The sequence below is a fragment of the Arvicanthis niloticus genome, chromosome 26 (assembly GCF_011762505.2).
Source record: "Arvicanthis niloticus isolate mArvNil1 chromosome 26, mArvNil1.pat.X, whole genome shotgun sequence".
NCBI classification, from domain to species: Eukaryota; Metazoa; Chordata; class Mammalia; order Rodentia; family Muridae; genus Arvicanthis; species Arvicanthis niloticus.
The window spans coordinates 21,869,850-21,884,450 of record NC_133434.1 but is presented as its reverse complement, the minus strand read 5'-3'; the positions used below and the strand labels follow the sequence as shown (position 1 = coordinate 21,884,450).

The following is a 14,601-nucleotide window of genomic DNA, read 5'->3' as shown; positions in this document are numbered from 1 at the left end:
GAAGGTGGAGCCATTAAACATTCCTCCCCAGCCCCTTACCTCTTCTCCCCTCCCCTTTTAACTCAGGTTGATCCTGGGTTTATGGGGGTATGTATCCAGATCCATCACCATCTGCCATGTGAATAAACCAGTTTTGGAAAACCAAGGGCTTCCTCGTGTGTTGGGGCTGCGATGCTATGAGGAACCGTGAGGAGCCAGGGAGAGGCTTTTAGTTAATGAACAGCCATGCCCAACTTCCAGCTGGAGGAACCCAGAGTGTTCCCAGCAGACTACCCACAGCATGGAGGGAAAAAACCCTGGGATCCCCAGCCTTTTTTCCCAACATCTGGCACCATCAAATGTGGGGCCTTGGAAGCCACACAGCCATGTAGCCACTGATACCATGGGAAAGGTAAGCCACCCAACTCTTGAAACAAGCAATCTGTTTTTTCCTCCTGTGTTTTCAGTCGGAAGCCATCACAGTGGATTTAAGTAAGCCAAAGGAGCTTTTGCTACGTCCTGGCCAGAGCCACTCTGGTGTTGGTTCAAGGATTCCCTGGCCTCTGCTTAAATCCTGACAACCCACAACGGGCATTGGCAAAGACTATCTAGACTCTCTTTAAAACAAAAAGAAAACTGGTAATGCAGCAACCATTTAAAAGCCATAAGGGCGGGCTGCCAGTTCTTAAATCTGCGGGAAGGCTTGGCGCTCTTGGACCATTGTGGAATCCCCCAAAGCCAATAGGGCCAAGGGAACATTCCCATTGGACAAGGCGTTTCTCCTCTTTTTCTATTGAAGACCCCCATACTCAGGAGACCCTTCTCAAGCTTCCGGAAATCGCGACCACCCAAAGATCACAAGAAACCATGCCTGGATGCAATCAGCATAGGCTTTATTAGGGAAGTTAGCCGGCATTCAAAACGACAAGCTCTTTAGCTCCAAGAGCAGGGTTTTGGGCCTAGAAATGGTGGGTTAAAAGGTCTTTTATAGCATGGGGTGGGGGAAGGAAGGCATTTTCGTGTGCTTACACATGAAATGGTTGCATTTTTGTGTGGTTACACATGAATGGTTGCATTTTCGCACGGTTACATATGATTGGTTATTCAAACATCAGCAACTTGCAGAACTGGCAGAACTTGCAGAACCTCAGACCTCCCAGAAAGGGAGGGAGAGAGAGGTAAACACGAGATAGCCCATTACTCACTTGGGCTTCTTGGACTTGTCTGGGCACGCCCTTGCATGCCTTTATTTTTGGTCACCCTGCCCTGCAGGGACTTAATATTTTATTTTGACTAAATTTAAAATTGTTGGTGGTCTTTGCTGACCATGAATTTTTTGTTATTGTTTCAAATGCTACTTTCAAATTTTATTTTCACACTATCATGGGAAACTCCACCTCATGTAAATGTTCATCTCATGCCAGGCAAATATACTCCCTACTAAAGACATATGGGATAAGAATAGGCAAAAAGCAGCCTCCTTGTTTTGGGAGGAAGTTCTTCAGATAGCACCATGCATGTCAGAGGATAATATATACAGTCCAGACTCATGGAGCAAAGTAGCTTCCCTTATCAAAAACAGAGATAAAAAAAAAAAAAACCCTTGTGAGTTTTTGCCTATATAGCTGCAATTCAGCAATGTATAGGGCCATCAAAAAATAGGACAGATTGAGAACAACACAGCTCCTGAGGCCCCTCAGTCAAATGAAACCAAAGATCAAGGTCCCAAAAATCACCTTGTTTCAGACCTCGAGGCCCTTACCCAGCTAATAAGAGAGATAAAATCCATATACCCACCCCTACCCCCTTATGCCTTGGAGGAAATGAAACCATGTGCTCCTCTTGTCCCTCCCTCCCCCCATCCAAAGGCAAGGCTCCATTAAAATACCAAAGGAGCTCTCCCCTGCCTTCCAACTTACCTCCCAACCAAAGAGAGATAAGTCCCCTCCCCCTCCTCTTAGCCACAAAAGTATCAGTCCTTCAAAATCCATAGCTAAAATCCAAACTGCTCAAACATTCCCAGTTAATATCCACCTCACTCGAGCTAAACCACTTAACTGGTACCCAATCCAAGACTCTGACATAAAAGAACTCAGGCAGGCAGTGAAGGAAGATGGCATTCACGCACTGTGGACAAAATCCCTCCTACAGAGCCATATTGTCAACTTAAACAACCCCCCAAGATTGGCGAGATATTTGCCGTTCTGCCCTTCCTGATTCAATGTTTCTAGAATGGGAGGCCTACTATTAGTGATGAGTGTCTTCAGCAAGTCATGGCAAAACAGGGAAGGGAAGATGACACTCCATGGGGTTTTAAAGAACTCTTTGGCCAGGAAGATTTCTCTACTGGGGCACAACAGGCAAGTCAGCCAGCAGGCTACTATGACCAGGTCCACCTCTGTGCCATTCAAGCCTGGAATAGGCTTACTCCACCTTCAGGGTCACAAGACCCTGTCCACAGTCCCTGCTCTCCCTTCATCAGAAGCCTGAAGAATCTCTATCTGATTTTATCCTCAGAACTAAAATGAGCTTAGAAAGAAAAATCTTCAACCCCACAGCTAGAGACCTTCTTCTTAAAACCATTGTTTGGGAAGGCATAGACTTCTGAGTCTAGGCTAGCTTGCCAGGGTCTCTAGGAGGAGCATCATGATAGGTGGATTGTAGCAACCAGAGAAATAGGAACCCCATCAAATCAGGTCGCATCCATAGCTCAGGCATTTGTGGCAGCAATAAAAACAGAAAAAATCTGCCTCAAATGTGGGGAGACAAGACACTGAAGGATGAATGCCCTACAACCTGACATCCCTGGGGCCAGGAGACACAGCGAGACTGTGAACGCTCGCCTCCCCTGCCCTCGAGCTACATGAGCCAGGCTGGCAGGGGCCATCACCAGTGGCACCATGCTCTCACAGGCTGCAGCCAACACCGAGACATCTGTGGCACCCCAGACCCGGCGCCTAAGAGCCCTGTGATAAGTGGTGTGCCCCAGGCCCGGGCGCCCACCAGGATGCTTGCAGGGAGCCCTGGAGGAGAGCACAGTCCCAGGCCCGCCCAGACCTCATACCTCCCACAGGCAGCGGGGATGCAGAGAAAAAGGGTTCTCGCCACCAAAGTCCTTGGCACTGTCAAATGGTTTCAATGTCAAAAACCGGATATGGATTTATAAACAGAAATGACACCGAAGATGTGTTTGTACACCAAGACTGCCATCAAGAAGAATAATCCATGCAAGTATCTGTGTAGTGTGGGGAGAGGGAGAAATTGTAGAGTTTGGTGTGGTTGCAGGAAAAGGGAGTCCTAAAGCAACAAATGTGACTGGCCCAGATAGAAGCTTCCAGTAGAAGGGAGCCGACTATGCTGCTGATCGGCGCCTGATATGGCAGGCGCCATGGACCTCCCCATAATGCTGGTGAGATTAGACAGATGAAAGATAGGAGTCCCCTGAGGGAACACAACTCCTGGTCCATTCGGAATCCAACCTACCTCCGAGGTTCCACAGGGGACCCGCTCACCCACGCACGAGCCCATATCGTTCCCTACAGGATGGTAGAGGACACAGAAAGAGCCAGCTCAAGAGTGTCCCCCCCAGTTGTTGCCCACAGAAATCCTCTCCTGCGAAACTCCAGGACAGTGAGTAATCCCCAGCCTAGTTCACAAGACTAGGCAGGCTTCTTTCTGTCTCCCCCTCTCTTTCTCCACATGTTCCTTGTTAGTTTCTTCTAATTTTTAGCTACACTAGCTCCTGCCTAGTTTCAAAAGACTAGGCCCCACTCTTTCTCCATGTGTTCCTGGTCAACTTCTCTACTTTAACTCCTCCTCCTCTTTTCTCTCTGTCTGTCTCTCCCTCTCACATGTGCTCTCCAGCTCAAGGGCAAGATGGCGGCGACCCCCCTAGCCTCCACTTTGCCCATCCCCCAGCTCCACAGAGAGGGCTCCTTCACAGACAACAGCTGTCTTTCAAGTCACAGTGCCTGCTGTGACTCTCCTAAGACTCCTTCCTTAGGTGAAGATTCCTACAGCCTTTCACTCTCTGACTCTTGGCTCTCCTATCAAGCCTATGTGTCTCTCCCTATAACTTTCTTCAAGTTAGCCTTTTGATCCTTCTCTGCATTTAAAATTTCTAAGAAAAAGAAAGGTAGAATACAGGTCCTCTGCCAGAGCACCCAGGACGCCACATGGCAGAGCAAGGCCCCTCCCCACTGCTTCTAAACCCGCCATACTGCTTATCCCCAACAGGAGGACCTGCAACAAATGTTTCCTGTTTTTCAACCAAAAATTTTGAACTGTTTCCTTTTCTTCCTAACAGGAACACCTAGAGCAACAATGCTTATGCCTTTCAACCAAAAATTTTGTTATTTTTTTTATTTTAATGCTGCCTTTTCTCTCTAATACTCGTGATATATGTCCAACATTATTTTTTTCAACCTTTATAATTTCTTCAAGGTTTAAAAGCCATCTAATTTCCTTCCACAGTTTAAGTCAACATGCTGATCACCATTTCTTGAGTCTTAGTTAACAACTAATTTCTTTTACAGGCAAACTAACTGTTGCTGCCAATCTCAGATACAAAATTAACATTGTTTTTCTCCTCAGCCATCCAAAAACAGACTCAAAGATACCTTCCAGGAACTAAACTTTCCTCAAACACCTTTGCTTTTCCAGGATCTTAATGACAGGCCATAAGGTGCTTGTTCCCAAGCAATTTAATGCTCAGTATCCAGCCTACAGATAATGTCCCTGCCTGAGAATGCTGCTTCCCTACTGTGATTATTCCTACAGGTATACCCACAGATCCAACAGAGGTCCCAGCCATCCTCTGGAACCTGCCTAAGATGCCAAGCTGCTTTCTCCCAGCCACCTCATCTGACTGCAGACTCCAGAGACACTAGCTGAGATCCAGTGACAGCTCCACCTCCTGGAACCTGCAAGCTGCCTTCTTCCAGCCATCTCATCTGACCTGAAGACCCCAGAACATAGCTGAGATCCAGAGAGCCACACCAGGCTCCAGAGAATGCACGCCAGAACCCAGAGATGTTCACTACAGAAGATCAGATACAGACTTCCAGCTACAAATGAACTCTTTTGCCAAAGTCCATAGCTAAAGTTACATGTTAGTAAGGAAAATACATAATGTCTATTTAGATTAATCAGATGTCATTACCTCAAACTGTACAACCTGTATTTAATTGTTTCAATGATCCCTGCCTTCCAAACCCTACCCTCAATTCCTATTACCCTTGACTTAGTTATGCTACACCCCTCTGGCCTACATAGTGTTTTCTTTTGACCACCTCATCCAAAATTTTCACTAAAAAAGACTGAGATGTTGGGCCGTGAAGAGATGGTTTGGACATAGCCTGGTTGAATGAGCTTTGAACCTCTGAGACCCTTAAGGGATGGTAGGATGTTCAGCTCTGTTCTAGGCCCCCTTGATAGATTGCTGGGTTTGAGATAGCCAGGGAACCCAACAGGATATTGCCTGTCAGGGACTGCAATTATCTCCCCATGCTCCCAGATTCCAGACTACTCCACAGGGTCCACATCTCTCATTAACCTGCACCTTGCAGACTACAGATGATACAGAGCTGCCCCTCTTTTTATGAAAGAAAAGAGAGTGGGATGCTGGGCCCTTGGACGAGGGTAACTCCATTTTACCTGTTACCTTCAGTCACGTAGGACACAGGTAAGAGGGCATGCTTAACAAGTCTCTACCTCCAGAGATTTAAATATTAATGAATTATCAAAAGGCCAGGGGCATAGCTAATTAAGTTATTTCCCTCCCCTTTTTCCTTCCCTACAAAATTAGACTTCCCCTGGCTTTTGGCGGGGGAAGCGCGTACCACCTACATACATTTACCATGTCATGACAATAGAAGCTTTGGAAAACCGGACTCCACATGTCGCATGGTCTCTACGCAAGATTCCCACCTTTTAGAACCCTGGAACCTTGCCGATGCAGCGCACAGCCCGCCTGCCAACAGCTGCGTGAATGTGGGACCCTCTACTGGTGATGTGGGAAGCCCACCCAGGACCCTGATGCTGGACCACCCTGGGACCCAGGCTCCGGACTTCCCTCTTCCCTCCCGCCCATGAGATTTCTTCCCCACATATAACTTCCCACTTTTTAATTCATGTAAAGTTTTCTTGATAGTCTGGTGGGCACGTTCACCAATGCCTTGCCCTTGGGATTATAAGGGATGCCAGTAATATGTCTGATTTGTAATTGGTGGCAAATCTTTGAAATTTTTTTTTCCAGTGTAGCCGGGGACCATTGTCAGTCTTAATGATCTTACTCTTACCCATGACAGAGAGACAATTTAAGACTATGGGCTATAACGTTTTTTGAAGCATCTCCAGTATGTAAGCTAGCAAAAATAAATCCACTAAAGGTGTCTATGGTCACATGAAAATATTTAAGACTACTAAATTCAGGAATGTGTGTGACATCCATTTGCCATATTTCATTTGGGACCAACCTCTGGGGTTAACACCAAGAGTGGGGCGGGTAAAAGTGTACACAGGTGGGACATTGTTTAAAATCTGGCATGCCTGTTCATGAGTGATCTTAAAAAGAAGGCAAAGGGTCTGAGCATTTAAATGATGGAAAAGCATGGCTCTTCTGGGCCTGTTCTACAGAACCTAACAACACTGTAAAGGTCAAGTGGGTGGCAAGCATCTGCACAGGCATTTCCTCTAGAGAGGGGACCACGAGCACGGAGATGTCCCAACAAAAGATGTGGCATCTAGAGGCAGTCAGCTTTTGAAGCTGAGAAAAAAGAGGGGCAGCATTTGTGGAGGGTCTAATATATGGGACTGTTTCAAGAATGGGAACAGAATGAGCAATATAGGCACTGTCAGTATACAAATTAAAAGGGACAATCTTTAGTAATTGAAAAATCTTTATTACTGCAAAAAGTTCTACAAGTTGGGCTGATTTAACGTGGGAACAAATAGGAGTAACCTGTCCATTTATAACGTAAGCTGCTGTTCCATTAGAGGTAGCCATAAGTAAACACCAAAACAAGCATTTCATATTGGTTGAGAAGAGTTAAACTTTGGGAAGATAAAGGGATGAATATTAGCAAATTGAAGCAATTTATCAGCAGGGTAATGATTATCAATTATTCCAAGAAGGAAGAGCAAGCTTTCGGGCCACTCATCTGTGGTTTGCATGGCATAATTATCTTATCAGGATCTTTTCTAAAAAAAACTGGCGACTCTGTTCCCATCCTAAAAGAATAAGCTTAGCAACCAGAGAAGTATAAGGGATGAGTACTTTAGTGGAGAAGTTGAAAGGTGGAACCTTAGAAGAGGGCCATGCTGCCAAAACACTCCTGTAGATGTATTCGAGGTGGCACAGATAACAAACAGGAGTGGTGTTTCATAAGAAATAAAAAAAAGTCCCTGTTCTTGGATGTCTTTTTCTACCAAGCACAAGGCACATGTGGCTGCAGGGGTCAAGGTATGGGGGGAGGAAGGATTGGAATAACCCTTAAGAACATCAAAAAGAGGCTTAAGCTCCACAGTTGTAAGTTTAAGATAAGGTCTGATCCAATTTATATCACCTAACAATTTTTGAAAATCATTAACTGTTTTCAAATGGTCTACTTGGAGCTGGAGTTTTTGGGTAATAATTTTTGATGACAAAGCTCAAAGCCTAAATAAAAATAAGGTTCTTGTAGCTGAATTTTATCAGGGGCAATCTGGACTCTTCTATCTGCCAGCTTCTGTAATAGTTCTTGACAACAATAAAATAATTCTGTACCATCAGGTCCAGCCAGAAGAATGTCATCCATATAATGGACAATGTAAATAGAGGGCCATTTTCAAGAAAGGGATCAACCACTTATGCTACAAATTCCTGACATAACGTTGGGCTGTTAGCCATGCCCTGGGGTAGGACCTGCCACTGGAAACATGGCATGGGCCCTTTGAAGTTGGTTACTGGCAGGCTAAAGGCAAACCGCTGTCTATCTTCAGGGTGTAAGGTAATGGTGAAGAAGCAATCTTTGAGGTCTATTACTATCTTAAAATATCCAGCAGGAATGGCCACAGGGGTGGGCAATCAAGGTTGTAAGGCTCCCATAGTGAGCATAGTTTTATTAATCTCTCTCATATCTTGTAACAGTCTCCACTTGCCTGATTTTTTCTTAATAACAAAGATAGGTGTGTTCCAAGGGGATGTGGTAGGTTCTATATGGCAAGCAGCAAGTTGTTCCTGTACTAACATTGTTGCTGCAGCCAGTTTTTCTGAGGTTAATGGCCATTGACTAACCCACACAACTTCATCTGATTTCCATGTAATCTTGTCTGCACGGGGTACAGAGATGTCAACAGTCATTAGTTTAAATTTTCAGCACCAAACCCCAGGTGGTTAAATTTTTGTCACTTTGATAGGTTCTTTTATTCCTTGTGATGTTTTCTAGCCCTTGTCGGGGTCGAAATCCATGTTTTAGCATTTGATGAGTAACTATCTCATTAGGGCTACACATGATAAGATTCAACTGGCCAAGTATGTCTCTGCCCCATAGATTAACAGGTAAATCAGGCACAACATAAGGCTGTACTGTACCAGAATTTCCTTCTTCATCTACCCATGTGAGGATCTTAGAGCTTTGTTGGGGATTAGAAGTTTGTCCAATGCGTTTTAAATGTGTTAATGAGGCTGTCAGAGGCCAGGCAGAAGGCCAGTTTTTTCCTGAGATAATTGTGGCATTGGCTCCCATGTCTATAAGGCCTTCAAAAACTTTTCCTTCTAATTTTAATTTAAAGAGGGGTCTATCTTGGGTAATTTGTCGGACCCAATAAGCATCAGTTGAACCAAGGTTGTTAGAGACCCTAGACTCTAGAAGGAATCTTTGATTAGGATGTTTAAGGGGGACTAAAAACAATTGAGCAATTTTCTCTCCTGACTTAACAGTCAAGGGACCAGAGGTGGATGAGACCAGGATCTTTATTTCACCTGTGAAATCATTATCAATCACTTCGGAGGAGATATTTAAACCCTCATGAGTGGAGCTGGCATGCCCAAGAAGTCCAAAAGTATTGGGGGGCAATGGGCCAAAGACCCCAGTATGTGGAACTTGTGTCCCCATCTCAGGTGTTAATATTGTATCAGTGGAGGAACAGAGGTCCAATCCTGCACTGCTTGCAGTTGCTCATTGGAGGGAGGTAATGTTTGAGTCTGGGGGGTTAATGTTTAAGGGACAAACCTGATAGCCCCAGGGTTTTGTCTCAGATTTGGGGCCAGGGGCTGGACGCTCTGGGAGTTTCCCTGCTTCTGAGGCAAGGTATTATTTTGTGTTTTTACCTTAGTACAGCACTCTGAAGCCCAATGTCTATCTAGATGGCAGCAGGGACACAAGGAGGCAGGGAGAGTATGTTCTGCCTTAGGGGCTTTGCACTCTTTAGAAAAATGTCCTAGCTGTTTACAGTTAAAGCACTTTTTCTGGTGATCATCCTGCTTGAAATCCTTAAGGGCAGCTCCAATGGCAAGTCCTATTGCATGAGCTGAACCAATGCCTACACACAGTTTTATATTTCAGCACCACTATGATGGGGTCGTATTGTAGCCTGGCAGGCAGGATTTGCATTCTCAAATGCAAGGTGTTTGAGAAAAGCACTTTTGTTTTTCTCATGATCAACAAGTCTTTCAGCTGCATCAATAAGGCAACTGATAAAGTTACTATAAGGCTCATCTGGGCCCTGGCAGACCTGGGCAAGGGAAGTGGTTTCTGATGCTTTAGGAGAGAGTTGTTTCCAAGCCTTAAGACCTGCATTTTGAATTTGGGCTAGAAGGCAGGATGGAACCGAGCCTGTTTTTCATTAGTATCATAAGGACTCCACCCCAAATGCTTATCTTTGGTCCACTTCTTAGAGATTTTACTTTCAGAATTTCGAAGCACTATTTCTCTGCAGTTTTCAACAAAATCTGTCTTCCAAAGAACATAGTCACCTCCAGCCAGGGTGGCATGGGCTAAAAAATACCAATCATTGGGAACAAGCTACCATTCACTCAATTTTTTAGTTAAGGATAAAGTAAAGGGAGCTGTCAGTCCATAATTTGTTACTGACATTTTTAAGTCTTTCAGCTGACAGAACCCTAGCTTGCAATACTGTTGACTTTTTATTTCATCTTCCTCACTTTCTGAGTCCCCTGAGGCTTTGTTTTTATTATCAGAGGCCTCACTGCCTGAAATTGTATCCTTACTGTCTTCCCCAGCAGGGGAGTCATACTTATTGTCTTCCCCAGTAGGAGAGTCATTTCCTCTTTTAGAGGGTGAGGCAGTGTTTTTATTTCTGCTATTGGAAGAGACAGCAGATTTGCTTCTGGTAACAGGGAAGGCCAGTACAGGTTTTTGAGGATTTGGATTAGATTTATTCTTAGATATAGCAGGCACTGGGGAGAGGGAAGTTAATTCTAAATCAAGAGCTCACAGTTCTTTTACTAACTGCAAATGTTCCCATTTTTCCTCTTTCTAAGAGAAGCCATTTTTTGTGAAAGTTGGGCCTTAGCCTTGGTGGTATGATTGTTAATATCGGCCAAGTTGAGGACTGGGGCACAAAATGGAGTAGTGATAGTATATGGAGGTGGTTCTGGCATGAATGAGCCCAGGAACAGCAAGTCAGGATTAGGGTATTTAGCTGCCCCCTCCTCTAGGGACAATGTCTCTGCAGGAGAAAGGTTATTGTCAGGCCCATTCTTGGCCAGGGAATTTAAGGATGCAAGGGAGGGGTAAATGTTAGCAGGAGGGGTTTTTGCAGTTACTGGCTCAGCTGCAGAGTCCTTAAGGGGAGCAGCAGGGATGTCTGAATCAGGCATGGGAAACAGGTGGTCTAGAGTGTCGCTGTAAGACCTTTCCCCCTTCTTTCACTAACTCTCGAATATCTGGAAATTGTTTATAGATTTGAAGTATATTGTTCCCCAGGTTCCAATAGGAAAAAGCCTGAACAGGGACTTTCTCAGGACCAAAGGTTTCATAAAAATCTTTTAAGCAATCTCCAACCCTAGCCCATCTTTTCTCATCAATAGTCCCCTCATAGGGAAACCATGGACAAATATCACCAATGAATTAAAAAATCTTTTAAGATCATTTTTCTTAACCCTTACTCCTCATGCCATGAGGCTCTCTTTGAGACCCTGTAAGAACAAATCATGTTTGCTCAATGCTAGTCCCATGACTGTGTTGCTTTTACTTACCTTCACCAGATCAATCTCACAGGCAGGCTACTCTGTGGCGATCACAATGTTCTACCTACTGTCCACCACATGGACATTCTCTCCACTGTTCACCACAGGTACATCCTTACCACTGTCTACTACAGATATGTCCTTTCCACTGTTCACCCCAGGGACATACTTGCACTGACCACAACAGAAATGCCTCCCCATGCACCACAGAAACATCTTCCCCAGAGTCCACCACAGAAACGTCCTCCCCACGGTCCCCCACAGGGACATCTTCCCTACGGTTTAACACAGAGATGTTCTTCCCACTGTCCTCTACATGAATGTTCTCCAAACTGTCAACCACAGGTACACCCTCCTCATTGTCTACCACATGGATGTCCTCCCCACTATACACCACAGGGATTTCCTGTTCACTGTCCAACACAGGGACATACTCGTAACTGTCAACCATAGTGACATTCCTATTTGCACACCTGGAACATCATCCTTATAGTCCACCACAAGGACGTCCTCCCTATTGTCCACCACAGTGAAATCCTCCCCACTGTCCATCGCAAAGACATCCTCTCCATTCTTCACCACAGAAATGTCCTCCTCAATGTAAAACACAGGGAAGTCCTCCCCACATTCCACCAAAGGGAAGTCCTCCCCACTCTCCAGCTCAGTGATGTCGTCCTGATTGTCCACCACAGGGATGTACTCCCCACTGTCCACCAAAAGAATTCCTCCTCACTGTCCACCACAGGTGTGGGAAAAAACTCGAGGGGGAGGGGAGTCCAGCAGCAGTGTCCCACAGTGGTCCAGCATCGGGGTCTTATGGTGGGCTTCCCAAGCCACTGGTGGAGGAAGGTTCCACATTCACACAGCTGCTGTGGGCTGGTGGCTGCAGTTCAAGGTTTCAAGGTTCCAAAGGCTGGGAACCTGGAGGCTGCAGGTCCAGGCGACCAGTGGTGTCCAGTTTTCCAAAGCTTTTCATTGTTCACGGCGTGGTGAATGGATGTAGATGGTTCGCGTGTTCCCCACCAAAAGCCAGGCTCCCCTGGCTTTATAGGGAGGGGGGAATGTGGGATAACTTAATTAGCTATGTCTCCTGGCCTTTAGATAACTCATTAATATTTTAATCTCTGGAAGGGGAGACTTATAATCACACCCTCTACCTCTGTGCTACGTGACTGAAAAGCACAGGTTAAATGGAATTACCTCGACCAAGGCCTGACATCCCACTCTCTTTTCTTTCATAAAAAGAGGGGCAACTCTGCATCATCTGTAGTCTGTAAAATGCAGGTTAATGAGAGTTGTGGACCACAGAGAGTGGTCTGGAATCCAGGAGCGTGGGGAGATAATTGCCATCCCTGACAAGCAAAGTCCTGTTGGGTTCCTGGCTACCTCAAACCTAGTGCTTTATCCGGGGGGCCCAGGAACAGAGCTGAACATCTTCAATCCCAGTAGGTCTCCAGCATTCAAAAGTTTGTTTGACCAGGCTATGTTCAAACCATCTATTTATGGCCCAAATCTCACTCCTTTTAGTGAAAATTTTGGATGAGGTAGTCAAAAGAAAACACTATGTAGGCTGGAGGGTGTAGCATAATTAAGACAAGGGTAATGGGAATTGAGGGTAGGGTTTAGAAGGCAGGGGATCATTGAAACAATTAAATACAGGTTGTACAGTTTGAGGGTAATGACATCTGATTAATCTAAATAGACATTGTGTTTTCCTCACTAACATGTAACTTTAGCTATGTGAGTTTGGTAAAAGAGTTCATCTGCAGCTGGAAGGTCTGGATCTGTCTTCTGTAGTGAGCATCTCTGGGTTTTGGTGTGCATCTCTGGAGTCTGGCATGGGTCTCTGGATCTCAGCATGTTCTGAGGTCTTCAGTCAGATGAGGTGGCTGGAAGAAGGCACCTTGGCAGGTTTCAGGAGGTGGCGCTGTCTCTGCATCTCAGCATGTCTCTGGAGTCTGCAGTCAAATGAGATGGCTGGGAGAAAGCAGTTTTCCATCTCAGACAGGTTCCAGAGGATGGTGTGGACTCTGTTGGATCTGTGGGTATACCTGTAGGATAATCACAGCAGGGAAGCAGCATCTCTGGCAGGGAGATGTCTGTAAAGGCCGGATATTGAGCATTAAATTGTTTGGAAACAAGCACATCATGGTCTGTCATTAAGACCCTGGAAAAGCAAAGGTGTTTGAGGAAATTTTAGTCCTGGAAGGTATCTTTGAGTCTGTTTTTTGATGGCTGAAGGTGAAAAACAATGTTAATTATGTATCTGGAATTGGCAGAAATGGTTTGTAAAAGAAATTAGTTGTTAATTAAGACTCAAGAAATGGTGATCAGCAGCATATTGACTTAACCTGTGGAAGTAAATTAGATGGCTTTTAAACTTTGAAGAAATTAAAGGTTAAAAAAATGTTGGAAGTATTTCACAAGTGTGAGAGAGAAAAGGAAGCATTAAAACAAAAAATAACAAAATTTTTGGTTGAAAAGCAAAAGCATTGCTCTTTTAGGTGTTCCTGTTATTTTATTTCCTCTCGACTGTCCACCACAGCAACATGCTTTCCACTTTCCATCACATGGATGTCATCCCAACATTCTACCACCAGGAAGTCATCCCCACTGTCCACCACAGGTATGTCCTTCCCACTGTGCACCACAGAGACGTCCTCTCCACCCTCCAGCAAAGAGACATGCTCCACACTATCTACAACAGGGATGTCCTTCTGTGTACCTCAGAAATGTCCTCCCCACTGTCCACCACAGGGGTGTGTTCCACACTGACCAATACAGAAATGTCCTCCCCAATGTCCACCACAGAGACATCATTCTCACTGTCCACCACAGGGAATTACCCCCCCCACTGTCCACCTCAGGGATATCCTCTCCAATTTCACCACAGGGAAGTCTTCTCCACTGTCCACCACAGGCACTTCCTCCTCATTGTCCACCACTTGGACATCCTCCTCACTGTCCACCATTTGGACGTCCTCCTGTGCACCCCAGAGAAGTCCTCCCATCTGTCCACAACAGGAACTTTCTCCCCAATTTTACCACAAGAATATCCTCCACACTGTCCAACACAGAGATATACTCTTCACTCTCCACCAGAGGGACATCCTTTCTACTGTCCACCACAGGGATTTCCTCACCACTGTTCACCACAGGGTCATCCTCCTGTGCATCACAGTAACGTCTCCCCCAAAGTCCATTATTGTGATGGCCTCCAGACAGTCCACCACAATGATATCCTCCAAAATGTCCAACACAGAGATAGTTGTTCTACATACTGTCCACCACATGGACATCCTCTCCGCTGTCCACCACAGGTACTTCCTTCCCACTGTCTACAATAGAGACATCCTCCTCACTGTTCACCACAGGGAAGTCCTCCTCACTGTCCAAATTTGTGACGTCCTCCTCACTGTCCACCACAGGAA

General features: G+C 45.4%; 1 pseudogene; it reads left to right on the top strand.

The window, feature by feature from the left end:
• The first annotated feature begins 2,842 nt into the window (after positions 1-2,842).
• Positions 2,843-3,617, top strand: LOC143438752 (Y-box-binding protein 3 pseudogene; annotated as a pseudogene).
• The last annotated feature ends 10,984 nt before the right edge of the window (positions 3,618-14,601 follow it).